Source organism: Podarcis gaigeae, assembly GCF_964106915.1.
Source record: "Podarcis gaigeae genome assembly, chromosome: 4".
Lineage (NCBI taxonomy): Eukaryota > Metazoa > Chordata > Lepidosauria > Squamata > Lacertidae > Podarcis > Podarcis gaigeae.
The window spans coordinates 68,544,276-68,557,674 of record NC_139677.1 but is presented as its reverse complement, the minus strand read 5'-3'; positions in this window follow the sequence as shown (position 1 = coordinate 68,557,674).

Below are 13,399 nucleotides of genomic sequence, written 5' to 3'. Positions count from 1 at the left end.
TCGTGCATGCACAGACGCTCAAAATGACGCTACGCGCATGCGCAGAAGTGGTAAATCGTGACCCGGACACGCGCAGACGCACAGACGCAGGTTGCATTCTCTTCAGGAGGTGAACGGGGCTCCGGAATAGATCCCGTTCGCATCCAGAAGTACCACTGTACATGGCAATACTTTTGCAGAACCTCCTAAATTTCTTCCCTCCCTTGCACTTCTGTGATTGCTTTCAGGGGTGGAAAAGAATGTTTTACATTGCAATTCTGTGATTGTGGCATGTTGTCTCTGCTCTCAACCTCTGTCAGAGCAAATTGTTCACTTGGAGCTATCCATGGTCCTGTAACTCCTGGGCCAAATCAATCATCTATGAAGTCTTTAAATGACCCACTCATGTGGGCAGGGCCAATCTTATGGTTCTTTCTAATGAAAGTGACACCCCATAGGAAGGGGTGCTGCTGATTCCCTAGAAGAGCCCTACACAACCATATCCACCTACCTGTTTGGGTCATTGACAGTATAATATTATGTATGTCTTCTCAAAAATGTCCTACTGCCTTCCATGGGGTATAGAGTTATGATCTAAGGTGTTCTTCTAGATGCACATGCTCCACTCATGGATATGTGGTTCACAAACAGCTGGAAGAATTTTTAAAGGATACTGAAGCAAATGTATGTAGATGTCATGAACTGGCAGGACTATGGGGAGGAGGAAGAGGAGGAGGAAAAGGATCCTGGCGAGGCGGGTAGCTGGGACCTGGGACACACTTGGGCAAGCTGGGGATGGGGAAGGAGAGCTTGCTGTAGGAAGTACCCACGGGGTGACAGAGGATGACGAAGGGATGGGTGTCAGTGCACAGGAACCAGAGCAGTAGGACCCATCACCAGAGCCAGAGAGGCCCCTGTCTCCACAAGCATGGCAGACTCTGAGGTGTAGGGAGCAGTGGGAGGGATGCTCCAGGAGGCAGAGGCAGGCAAAGGCCCATAGCCTAGCCCCTTAGCTGGCCAGGTGGGGATCACTAGCTCTAGGAAGAGGTGTGTGATTCCTCAGCTGGAGTAGGCTTGGGGCAGGTGATGGTCACATGCCTCCTCAAGCCCAGATGCTGCAATCGGTATGCATAATATAAAAGGGCAGCAGAGTTGAGGTGCTGTGTCTGCACAACAGCCCACATTGAAGGATCTCAGCTTGGGTGCTCCAGGAGCTCTGTGGGACTGTGCTTCAGTTTGGACTTTGGACATGTGGATTGACTCTAGACTGAGGACTTGACATACTCACTTTCTGTGAGGTAGGCCAGGATTTCAGGACAATAGATGTGTGTTTTGTCTTCATTTGCAATTTCTTTAAAAATTGTTACAATGATAGGTGGCCTGTTGTTAGCATAGCCTTAGATTCCCATAACCTATATGTGAATACAACAAAAGAAAGCTAGCACAGTAGGATTTTCACTGATGTTCTCACTGATCCTCTCAAACTGCAATAGTTGACTCCAGCAAAAGTGAATTGCTTTGCTACTTATGTTGGCTGCACTGCCAAGCAACTCAGTGGGAGCAAACTTTTCTTCTGAAACTTCTGCTCATTGAAAACATAGGTACAAATGCATATTAGGAATCAAAATACCAGACATGTAGAATCAATGGCTCTGCCACAAATTTTGCAAACTTATCTCAGGTGGACACATTTTATTGCTTCTGAACCCATCAGTTGTGTAACTTGATAAAGCTGACTCATGTGGTTCTGTGGAAGTATATGTCTGTGTCAAAGTCCTGTCAAATGTCAATCTTTTCTTCTCTGGAGATGGCTCACTCTTAATTAAACTAACCAAGTTTATCTATACCACCGGAAGCTGCTGTCGGGTCATGAAGAAACACAGAGATTTTCATGAGGCAAAAGCCTTGGAGACTAGATGTTGAATATCTGTTGTCTGAGAACTCTCCCCAGATCAAGACAATGACAAAATGGATCTATAATATTGCATGCAATGTAGGATATGTGGAAGCACCCTTTGTAGGACAAAGCAGTTAGGTGCCAAAGGCTTTCCCCTTATGTATTTTGAATTCTAGCAAGTGTTGTTTTAAAAAAAGACTACTGTTAGGTTCAAAACAGAATTAATTTTTTTGAAACAGTATGGGGGGGGGGGAATAAAACATCCAATGTTCTGGACTAAAATGTAAAAATACTTGGGCCTTAGGACACTTAGACCCCAGCCCAAACCCATCCAGGTAAGTGGAGAGATGCTGGTGTCAAGAGTATGGCTATGCCCCACCACATGGGCCTGTGCTGAGTCTGGGCTTAGCCAGATATGCTATCCTCTGTGTATATCTATATATCTATATCTATATCATCTATATCTATATCTCTAAGTATTTATTTGCTCTTATTGAACTGTTCTAGACTAAGTTTTTCAAAAGAACATGTTTTCAAAGACATTAAGTAATAACTAAGTTTCTTTGGGTTTCATTTTCATTAAGATTTTATTATTTATCCCATGCCTTGTTGCCTATCCAGGCAACCACTCTATCCAGTAACTAGTGAGTTGGCTGGGGTAGAAGAAGAAATAGATTCAGACATTAAAAGACTGTTCAGTGGAGGCAGGTGGGGGAAAGATCTACTTGCTGACAGTGATAAAGTTAAGGAGAGAGAAATGGGTTGGGGGGGGGAGGCTTGCTTTCCTTCCTTCTCAGGGTGCAGGCTACATCCCATGCCAATCAATGTGGAGGATCCAAAATATCATCCAGTGGTCCTCGATCTGCATTGCTGTTCCAGTTTAGATGGCAGTGGTGTCCGGCAGTTGTCATGTCGCTATGAGCAGCATGGGTCTATAAGCCATTTTAAGTTCCCACAATGCCTTATCGGAAATTAAAATGGCAGCTACCCAGCTAGTGCTCAGAGTGCCTGGCCTGGGTGGGGGGCGGCAATTAAAGGGAGGCACGTGTTTTAAAAATGTAAGAAAAAAGGAGCAAGGATGAATATCCTCAAAAGTGTTTTATAGCAATAAAGCCACCAGAGAGACCTGGTCACCTATTAAGGCAAGATGCACTGGGAGGATCCATAGGCAGATGATGTTGTCTGTTTGCAAATACCCAGCATGGCAGGGTTGTGCTAAAATGCTAATTGTGTTATTTTATACAAATATGATTTATCTACATAGCTTAATCAGGATGCATTTTTTTCTTGCTAAGTACACACTGCCTTGCTGGCAGCGGGGGGGTTGATGTCAGTGATAAATGAAATACTGCTCATAGATTGGGGAGATATGCCCCCACCCCCGGCCTTTTGACCTTTGTTCTGCATGTTTTCTGGAAGCAAAAACTGTTATTTCCCCCCCCCTCCTTGCTTAGCCATTCATATTAAGCAAGAGACAAATTATAAAAGAGGGTGAATATGATTTATCTCTGTATTTGTGATGCTTAATAGTTTTTGTAAATTGCAATTTGTATGGGATAATTTATATCAACATCAATTCACATCAATTTTGCTAAGGCCTGGATACTGTCATTTAGCAAATTAATAATCTGAAATTCCCAGACACCCATATTAATCATAGGCTTGTTATGAGGACAATGACTCTTACTATCATACATAGAGGATAAAGGAGATACTAATTACCTCAGTGCTGCACAGTTACAAAGCAGTTATCTAGGCGACGACAATAAGTGCAGGTCCTATGGAACCTTGTGTTTGTTTAGTTGATAACATTTAGAGAAAGAGCAGCCCTTATCAGAGTTTCCATAACCCTCACCCTGTTTGAAGAAATAACTGGTGTATTGGCAGAAAAACTGCAGCATTGATAAATTACTTTCTCCTCTGCTGAGACCTTTAAACATGACCTTTGGTTCAGTTATTTCCACTTTGGGGACATGCTCGGATTAGTTAGTCCTAAACCATCTGGTGGTCCCTGTACTAAGGGTGGTAAAAGATCAAGTGCAAAGTAAAGAAAATTAGGTGAGAATTAGAATGGGAAGGGTGCTCATTGTGTGTGGAAACCTTGCAATAGCTCTGCCCTAAAACCAGCAAGCAGCAGGAGTCAAGAGAACTTCAACGATTGTATTTGTATGAACAACAGAACAGCAACTCAACAGAGCAGCTGGGACTTGTTACACAGACAAGACTGAGACTGGCTTCCAAAGAGCAATGGAAGGAACTGCATTCAGAGAGGAAAGAGGAGCTTCAATTATGGATCAGACAGGCCACACATACTACAGGAAAGAGTCTGGAGCAACTGACTTTGAGAAGATTAAAAGTGGAAGCATAGAGGGTTCAGCCTTGCTCTCCACCCCACTCCTTTTTACCATCAAAGCAAGACATCCTAACCCCACTTTTTATATATGAATGGGGCAGAGATATGAAATCTGCCTTTCATTATGTTTTGTTTGGTCCTTGATTCTATCTGGCCCAGGAGAACAATAATTCCAGCTTAGCCTACAGCAATGAGTTTCAAAGTATGTTTCTCTTTCGTGACTTAACTTATCATAACAAAAAGATCTATAATAGTGTGTGTGTGGGAATGCCCCTGAAGGTAATTGGGCCACAACTACTAGTCTTATTTTACACATATAAGGAGAGCATTTGCTGTAATCTCAGTTCATGTAGCTTGTCAGAATGTTCCAATAGGTCTGGTCAGTGCTTCAAGTTACCTGAATCTAGAACATGCCCCAGAAAGCTCCACAATGTCAACAGATTCTGGATATAATCTTCCCAAATCAAACAATGATAAACATGATTGCAGCTCATTTGACAGGGCTTTCCTCTGTTCACTTGCAAAGTTTAAATTGGGCCCCATCTTTCCACTTTTCAAAACTTAAGTCATAGGATTGTAGAGTTGGAAGGGACCAGAAGAGCCATCTAGTCCAAGCTTCCGCAATGCAGGAATCTCAACTGAAGCATCCAAGACAGAAGATGGCCATCCAACCTCTGCTTAGTCAACAACCTCCCAGTTCATTCCACCGTTGAACAACTCTTACTGTTGGAAAGTTCTTCCTGATGTTTAGCCAGAAGCTCCTTTCTTGTAACTTGAAGCCATTGGATTGGGTCCTACCCTCCAAAGCAGGAGAAAACAAGCTTGCTCCATCTTCCATGTGACAACCATTCAAATATTTGAAGATGGCTATCATATCTCTTCTCAGTCTCCTTTTCCCCCAGGCTAAACATACCCAGCTTGGAAAGTTAACATGCTTCCTTAGCTGCTCCTAATGCCCACTGATACTGTGCCTAAATCAAACTGTAGTCATGTATTTGAAGCTTGATAACTTTCAATGATTTTTCTGTAAACCGAAGCAAACTGGGCTACCTGCAGATTTGGAACCGAGCAGCTATACATAAAAGAGTATTTTGTTGATATCTGCCTCTGTGTAGCTGATGGCCATGTAAATGATGCTTAAGCCCACTGTCTGTTACATGCCATGCTTTTCTAGCTGTCACTCACCACTGTAAAATATGCCCCAAGAGACCTTTTTGCCCCATGGGATACTTTTGTAATACTGAACGCTGAAAGTGTTTAATTTACGCACTAGGGTGCAGCATCTGAAACCTTCAATAGATGAACTTCCTTACGTTTCAGTTGCCCCCACTGCATCACATTGAAGGGCTCCTGTGGTCTGAGCTATGCTGAAGGTTCTGATTTGAATAAGGGCTATTACATTGTGCATGAATGAATTTCAAAATCATACAGAGTTCAGCTCTGTCAATCTACCTCCCTCTTCTCCCATCTTCAGCCAATATTAGTCTGGTCCAATGGAGTAATTGTAAGAGCTTTTTAAATTTCTTACAAGAGAAATTATTGTTGTTCTTATTCTTGACAGCATTTATTTGCTGCCCAATAACAATGTCCCCTGAGTTGTTTATAATTCCTGCCCCCAAATACAATAGTAATTGCAGAACAAACAATTTCAAGCATAAAATTCAGCACAAACATTTCAGTGGCAGAGAATGAAACAACATACACAGCAACACTAAGGATTATACTGCAGGTCTAAAATTCAGTTTACTCGAAAGTTCATAATGTTAAACTCTGGGAAAATAAAAAAAGCAATTCACCACAAATAAGGCAAAAGGTGAGCTCTCCAAGGATGGCTTTTCTATAAGCAGGTGCCACCCTCAAGAAGGCCATTTTCCCAGTTGCTATGTGTCATTTCTCAGTTGAAGACATTTGGAGAAGATGGTCACATAGGGAAGGTGGATACAGTGGATGGGAAATGAGATTCTTCTTTAACTTCTGTATATCTAATCCATACTAGTGCTAAACCATGGCTAGGGCATTTCTCAGCTACTTCAGTCTCCTCAAAATTCACTTCTTTGTTTCAGCTATATCTTCTCTGTGTTTTATGTGCAAAATTTTTTTGAGGGTGGGAGTAGTAAAGCAAGCCGCCATTTTGTTTTCTACAGAAAACCCTGTGGAATTTGCAGGATTTCAGTTTGGCTGCCTTGACAAAAAACTGGGGGACTTCCTTATAGAGATCAGTGCTTGAACACATTTTTGTGGATTGTTCCCACACCAGCTCATTTTCTTCTACAGGTGCAGTGTTAAAATGCCTTGCCTTGAAAAAGGCAGTAGTTGATGCAAACTTGCTAAAATACAACCACTGAGTGTCATAACACGAAACCCTTTTTTAAAAAATCCTTAATTACTGGGGAAAAAAACATTTTTTTAAAAAAAATGTGGAATTCTTTCTTTAAAACACAAACAAAACTTGATTCTTGATAGTTTTTGGTTTCCCATGTTTTAGCATAGCTTCTTAATATAATAGCAATGTATTATCCTGTAAAAATGAGCTAAAATGTTTCAATTAAATAATATTGTTTTTTAATTCCCCTTTATATGAAGACCGTTCTCTGGTTCAACAACCTGGACAGCAAACTCCCACATCTATACACGAGGTCTTCTACTCTGTTTCTGATATGAACCAACACAATTCTACATGAATATGGAGCATATTTGTACAGGATCTTCTGCTGCATGGGGGTAGGAACCACAGCTCTGTGGCAAAGGCTATGTACACATTACAGTCAGATTGTTCTTTTTCTCGATCCAGATCGAAGCTCGTTTAGGGAAAAACAAATCAGCATGCCGCATTTCATAAGAAACTACAGGACAGATATGGATTGCGTTTCACACCATGTGTACAGCACTTTGTAAAGCAGCGGTAGGAGTGCAGAGTAAATAGGAATGTGCAAAGAGCCAGAGCACATGCTTTGCAATACAGAAAGACTATGGTCAAATCAGCAGCATCTCCTGGTAGGGCTGGGGAAGACCTTGGAGAGTCAATGCAAAGTCCATGCTGTAGACAGTATGAAACAATCAGGCCAATTATCTGACTCAGCGTAAGGGAGCTGCCAGTGCTCCTATGACCCTTAGAATACAAAACAGAGGTGAGGAAATCTATAGCCTTAAAACGAAGATGCTGAGCTGTGTGCACAGCCTCAATATTTCCTCCACTAGCTGCACTGTGCATGATTCTTTACGTCCGCCACCTAGCGTGGAGGAACCCATTTAGACTTGTGCATGTCTTCTACAGATCAGGTCTAGTTTATTACCAAAAAGGACCAATGCAGCAGCGAGCAGAAGCTTCAGCAGCTGCAGATTGTTGGAAACAGGATGTTGATGTTTGTGACTGTTACCATGGGAACAAGGGGGCAGTCCATTCACTGTACTGAGCAACGGATGTTAGCTCAGTGTGTGTCATATGACCTGTACTGGAAGTACATGGGTGGAGTATATTCTCTCTGCTGTTGAGTGTAGACATGTTTCTATGTACTGCTGCAAAAGACAGAAATAAAAGCATGTAAATATATTTCTGTCTGTCTCTTTCCCCTCCCTGGGGATAGCAGGGAGGAAGGGGGAAAGGAGTGCTGGGTTCTTCTCACGTTCGAGGAGGATCGCCGATAAGAGACCTTGCCTGTTTTCCTGCCGGGAGTCGCAGCAGGGAGGTCAACAAGGAAATCAGCCGGTGCCTAGCAAAGTGGCACGTTCCTCTGACAAGGCTTGATTCCAACATAGTTGACAAGCACACCTGAGACCTGGTGGAAGGGGGGGGGGGGGAGGAGGCAGTCACAAGCAGCTCTAATTTTCTTCTTTATCCTGACTGTATATCCAAACCTTCTGCTCTGCTCTAAATCCTTCTCTTGGAGCCATAGATTTATGGCCCATAAGCAAATGCTTGCCGGCTGTGTCCTATAATTGATTCAAGTAAACAACAGTAACACATTTCCTGCAGCCAAACATACCAATAAAAAAATAAAAATAAACGGTGGAGTGGATTTTGAGAAAGGATTTATAAATCCTCAGTTGTGAAAATTTGTGTTGGGCAGTGCGCAAGAGTTGTAGTCTATCATGTATGGCCACAATACGACACAATCCACCAACTAATTTTCTGGCCCAAGGAATAGCAGCAGCACAAGAAAAGGTGAGTTGTGCCTTTAATGCTGAAGCCAGCCTTACAGAACATGAGGGTGACTACATTGGCTATGCTTCAGCTGACAAAATATATTTTGCATTTAATTTGAAACTCTGCTCCAGTAATATAAAAGGGCCCTTAATATTGCATTAGTGAGAAAGCAGTGAGCATCCAGTTCAATAAAATGGATTTTTGCCTGCTTTATAAATAAGAGAAAGTAGATAATGTGCCATTTACAACTTTTGTTATATGAATAGAAAATCTACTCTGGCAAGTATGTGGAATGAAATGGAAGACATCTAGGACTTTCCATTACTCTAAAAGATCTATTTGTACATTTCCACTACCAGTTTCTCATTTGATACTTATGTATTCTAAAAATGCCCTTTTTATTTGTATAAAGATGATCAGGAAAGGTAGACTCGCAGAAATTGTATATAAGCATAATTATTCTAATTAAAATAAACCCTAGAGTTGCCAAGCAGCCTGATTTTGACTGGTTCAGGCTTGTTTTTAGCTGCCCTGGACAGCTGTCAGGTAGGGAAGGATAGCTGAAAGAGGGAAAGAATCTGTTCCCTCTGCTTCAACCCCTTCCCTTTACCTCTTATTAGGATTAAACTTGAACTTAATTCTGTGTGTGCGTCGTACATGCATATGTAGTAGGTATTAAAAGTTCTTTGAAAGTTTTCCTGTTCTGTGTCCTGATCCAGCACCTACAAGCCACCACAAAAAGAAATCTGCCCAGCCTGTTCAGCAATTTGCTTGTAGTCTCTATTTCACTGTGAATGGTCAACAGCCTGGTAGCGTAGCGGCAGGAATGAGAAGGGGCAAGCAGTGTACTGGACTACTATGACCCCTTGGCTCATTTTGGCATAGTAGTAGTAGTGAGTAACAGCAGGAGCTAGTCTCATGCCAACCAGTTCATAGACACATCTTGGATTGAGGTAATGGCTGACAACAGGAGACTTGTAATGGTAGGACTGGTTGCTTCCTACCATAAGATTTCAAGAAGGTCCCAGCTGAATCAGACCAAAGTCCCACTTAATCCAGCATCCTGTTTTCAGGCAATTGCATATGCTAGCACTTAAGAAAAGTCCTGGTAACACTTTACTGAACAAACCGAACAGAAGCAGTGTATAATGTGAGGACAAAGCAATGGAGTGGTTTTGTCTTTCTTAGCTCAGGTTTTTTACATAGCAGAAAGACATTAAACTAAGGCATCATTCACCCCGTACATTTAAAGCAGTATGATATCACTGTAAACAGTCAAGGCTTCCAGCAAAGAATTCTGGGAGCTGTAATTTGTAGAGGGTGCTGACAGTTGTTAGGACACTGCTCCCCCACTGAGCTACAATTCCCAGAGTGCTTTAACAATCCATCTTTCTTCACAGGGAACTCTGGAAAGTGCAGCTGGGGGGGGGGGAGAGAAGGGATTTCCTGGTGATTATTGGCATCCTTCGCAAATTACAGCTCCCAGAATACTTTGGAGGAAGCCATGAGTGTTTAAAGTGATATCACTGTGTTTTAAATGTATGGTGGGTGGGGTGAGCTCCCGCAGAACTACATAACCAATCATAGCACATGCTACTTCAATGAAGATCACACCACTCAGCCTGGTTGCTAAGCAACACCTTCCTCCCTCTTATCTGGTTCAATTTAGCACTAACAACCACAACCCTTAAGTTACAAACTGAATGATCCCTGCTGTTACACTTCCAGCCACATGCATACAGGATCATCCCAAAATCTGTAGAATAGAAAGAACGTTGGTATGGGAAAGAATTCAACAAATGCATGCAATGGATGGAAATTCTCAAAGTAGATTAAAGCAAGTCTCGGCTTCCTTTCTCTTTGCTTTTCAAAGTACTCTCTTACCTCAGGTTACAGACACTTCGGGTTACAAACACTTCAGGTTACAGACTCCGCTAACCCAGAAGTAGTACCTTGGGTTTAGAACTTTACCTCAGGATGAGAATAGAAAATCGCGCACGCAGCGGCAGTGGGAGGCCCCATTAGCTAAAATGGTACCTCAGGTTAAGAATGGTTTCAGGTTAAGAACGGACCTCTGGAACGAATTAAGTTTGTAACCAGAGGTACCACTGTATTCCATAAGGCAGGGATGTGTTCTGTTACCACCACCTCCATCCCCTGAGTGCCAGGAACAACGTGAAGGTCTAGGTGTGAGGGAATTTATCAGACTTCTAAGATATAAAAATTGTTCAAGTGTGCAGTTAATATCTCATCAAGTTTTCATCACATTTGAGATTCAAGCTTGCATTTATTTCAGTGGAACCCCGTCATGGCAATTAGCATTCACAGCTAACTATAATTTCAATTGGCCTTCAGATTAGTTCATACCTTTTTTCAATGGCATTCTTGACATGCATTTTAGGGTGTTGCTTGTCTGTATGGTTCAATGTGAAGAGGGCACCAGATTGGGGGGAGTTTGTCTTTACTGAGAAAATGCAGAGGGGCAAATGGACCCATGTCCTCATGTTGAAAAAAATAAACAGACTGACCTTAGAAGGGCTCCCTAATGATAATTAATATATGTAGGCCAATAGAGAATTCCCCCACTATTTTGCATGCTTAAAAATGCCCAGCTTTAAGTAATTCCTATTTCTTACTGCATGATGGTAACAAAAATCATTTTGCCCTCATTCCGCGCGCGCACACACAAACACATATTTGTTGCCCTGGATTCTTCCAGGATCAGATTATATTATAGTGGTAGATCATTCCTTCTTGGTACATAAGTACCTTTTTCTATATCAATGTATGCATATTTAATATAGATTTTAATAATTTAAACTTCATTTGCAAAGCTTTAAATATTAACATTGTGTTTCGCAATATACATAGTAATAGAACGATAGGCTTCCTAGCCCTGTTTGTGCCTCCATTTAAACAACTGCAGTACATTAGGGATAGTTATTCAAAGGCACCAGGAAAAGCAGTGTGAAAACACGTAATTAAATGTGTTTGGGCTTTTTAATGATGGAAATGGCAATGTTTAAGACTTCTTTGGGTTAGCGAATGACTTCAGTAAGCTTTGCTCTTTCACTGGTATCGGCAGGGAGTCTGAGACATCAAATCATAATTCATCCTAATTTTCTTGGACATACAGGCGGACTTATGAATTAATGGGTTTCCAGGAACCAGATTAGTATTTTGTAGAGTACTTTTACTGCTACATGTTTTTAATTGACTTGCTTTGTTCTGTTAGTATTGTTGCACTGAGTTTGGTTAAACCATGTCAGATATTATTTTGTAGCAGAGGAGTGGCATCAAAGCACCATAAATAAAAAATTCTACTTAGCAAACTTGGTTTCACATCTTTTCTTTGATCTCCTGTAAGGGGAAACATTGTCCCAAATGAGTCAGTAGACACCTTGAAACATTTGTAATCAAGGGAATTTTCAGTCATTTATTTCAGCTTTTCAAGGAGAAATATGGGACATTTAGGAGGGACCATAGCTCAGTGGTTAAGTCCCTGTTTTATATGCAAAAGATCCCAGGTTCAATTCCTAGCATCTCTGGGTAGGGCTTGGAAAGACTCGTATCTGCAACCCTGGAAAGCCCGGTACAGAACCTTAAGCCTGGGGATTAGTTGAAGCCCTCTAAACATCTCTCTCAGTTGGGCTCCATTCATTACTAGACCTCCTCTTCACCTTTCTTGAATGCTCTTGCCTGTCTGAAATGTGTCCTTGAACTATGAGAATGTGTTTTGCTTCACTGGATAGAGGATGGAGGAGCGTGTGTAGAAATGTCTGACTATTGCATGGCTGGAATGTAGCCCACTGTACAATGGAAAGAGTCACTTCTATTGTTCCATCTGCTTTTGCCTCTAGCCATACATATTTGTTGCCTCTGGCTCTGTGCACCATTGTCACGCAGGCCCTGGAAAGTTGTTCATGAGGAAATATGACCCTTGGGCTTCAGGAAGTTATTCAGCAGAGGTGTCGGCAATAATGAACTAGCAGGACCAACAGTTAGACACAGGCCAAACTCACACAATACATTGAAAGCGCCATGATACAATTTAAACAATCATGGCTTTCCCCCAAAGAATCCACCCACAGAGCTATAATTCCCATAGTTTCCTGTGATGAGCGATTGATAGTTAAACCACTCTGGGAGCAGCAACTCTCAGCACTCAGAATCCTTTGGAGGAAGCTATGGCTGCTTAAAGTGATATCATAGTCCTTTAAATGCATGGTGTGGCCTCAGGATAAGGCAACTTCCTATTCATATGGAATACATATGATTCTGTTGCACATTGCAAAAGCAACAGAAAGCTGTTTACATTGTCTTTGTACCAAAGTAAACTTAATATATACGCTGGGTGTTTTGCTTTGGTATCATTCTGCACTCCCTGTCCAGTGCTAGACTAAAAGTGTATTCAGACGTGGAGTGTATTGCGTTAGTTTTTCTGGCTAAAATGCTAGCACTTCTATCCTGGAGCCAAATGTTCCTTTCACACTGCATTACCTGTTGCGTTAAGGATCTGTGGCTTCTTGACTGATAAACCACCATGCTGTGCTAAATTTTAAATGGTTGGAAATAAATATATGCCAGGATACTAACCTCTAATTTCATCACATAAGCAGTGTTGGCATGATCACGAAAACTCCTGTGATTTTTCCGAGTTAAGTTAAATTGATTTTTTTTCCCTGGAAGCATTTAACGCGGAAATGTGTGCTAGATTTCAAGAAGTGGCTTTTACGTTGGTGAAAGATCACATCAAATGCGAAAATTATCAGGTAAAGAAGCATCAGGAAAATGGAATAAAGTGCTATATGAACGCAGCCTACAAAATGGTTCTTTAATGGCGTAACAAAAGGGCACAAAGGCCCTATGTCTACTATGTTTTCACTAATTGCTTTTCATTCTGTCTGCCTTGGCATCTCCACTTTTCCAGCTGTCTGTCTCCATCATAGCTAATTTGCCATTTCTTTGCCTACGCACTATTCCAGAATAGGCCGGATACCCTTACACATTCAACTCACAGCCATGC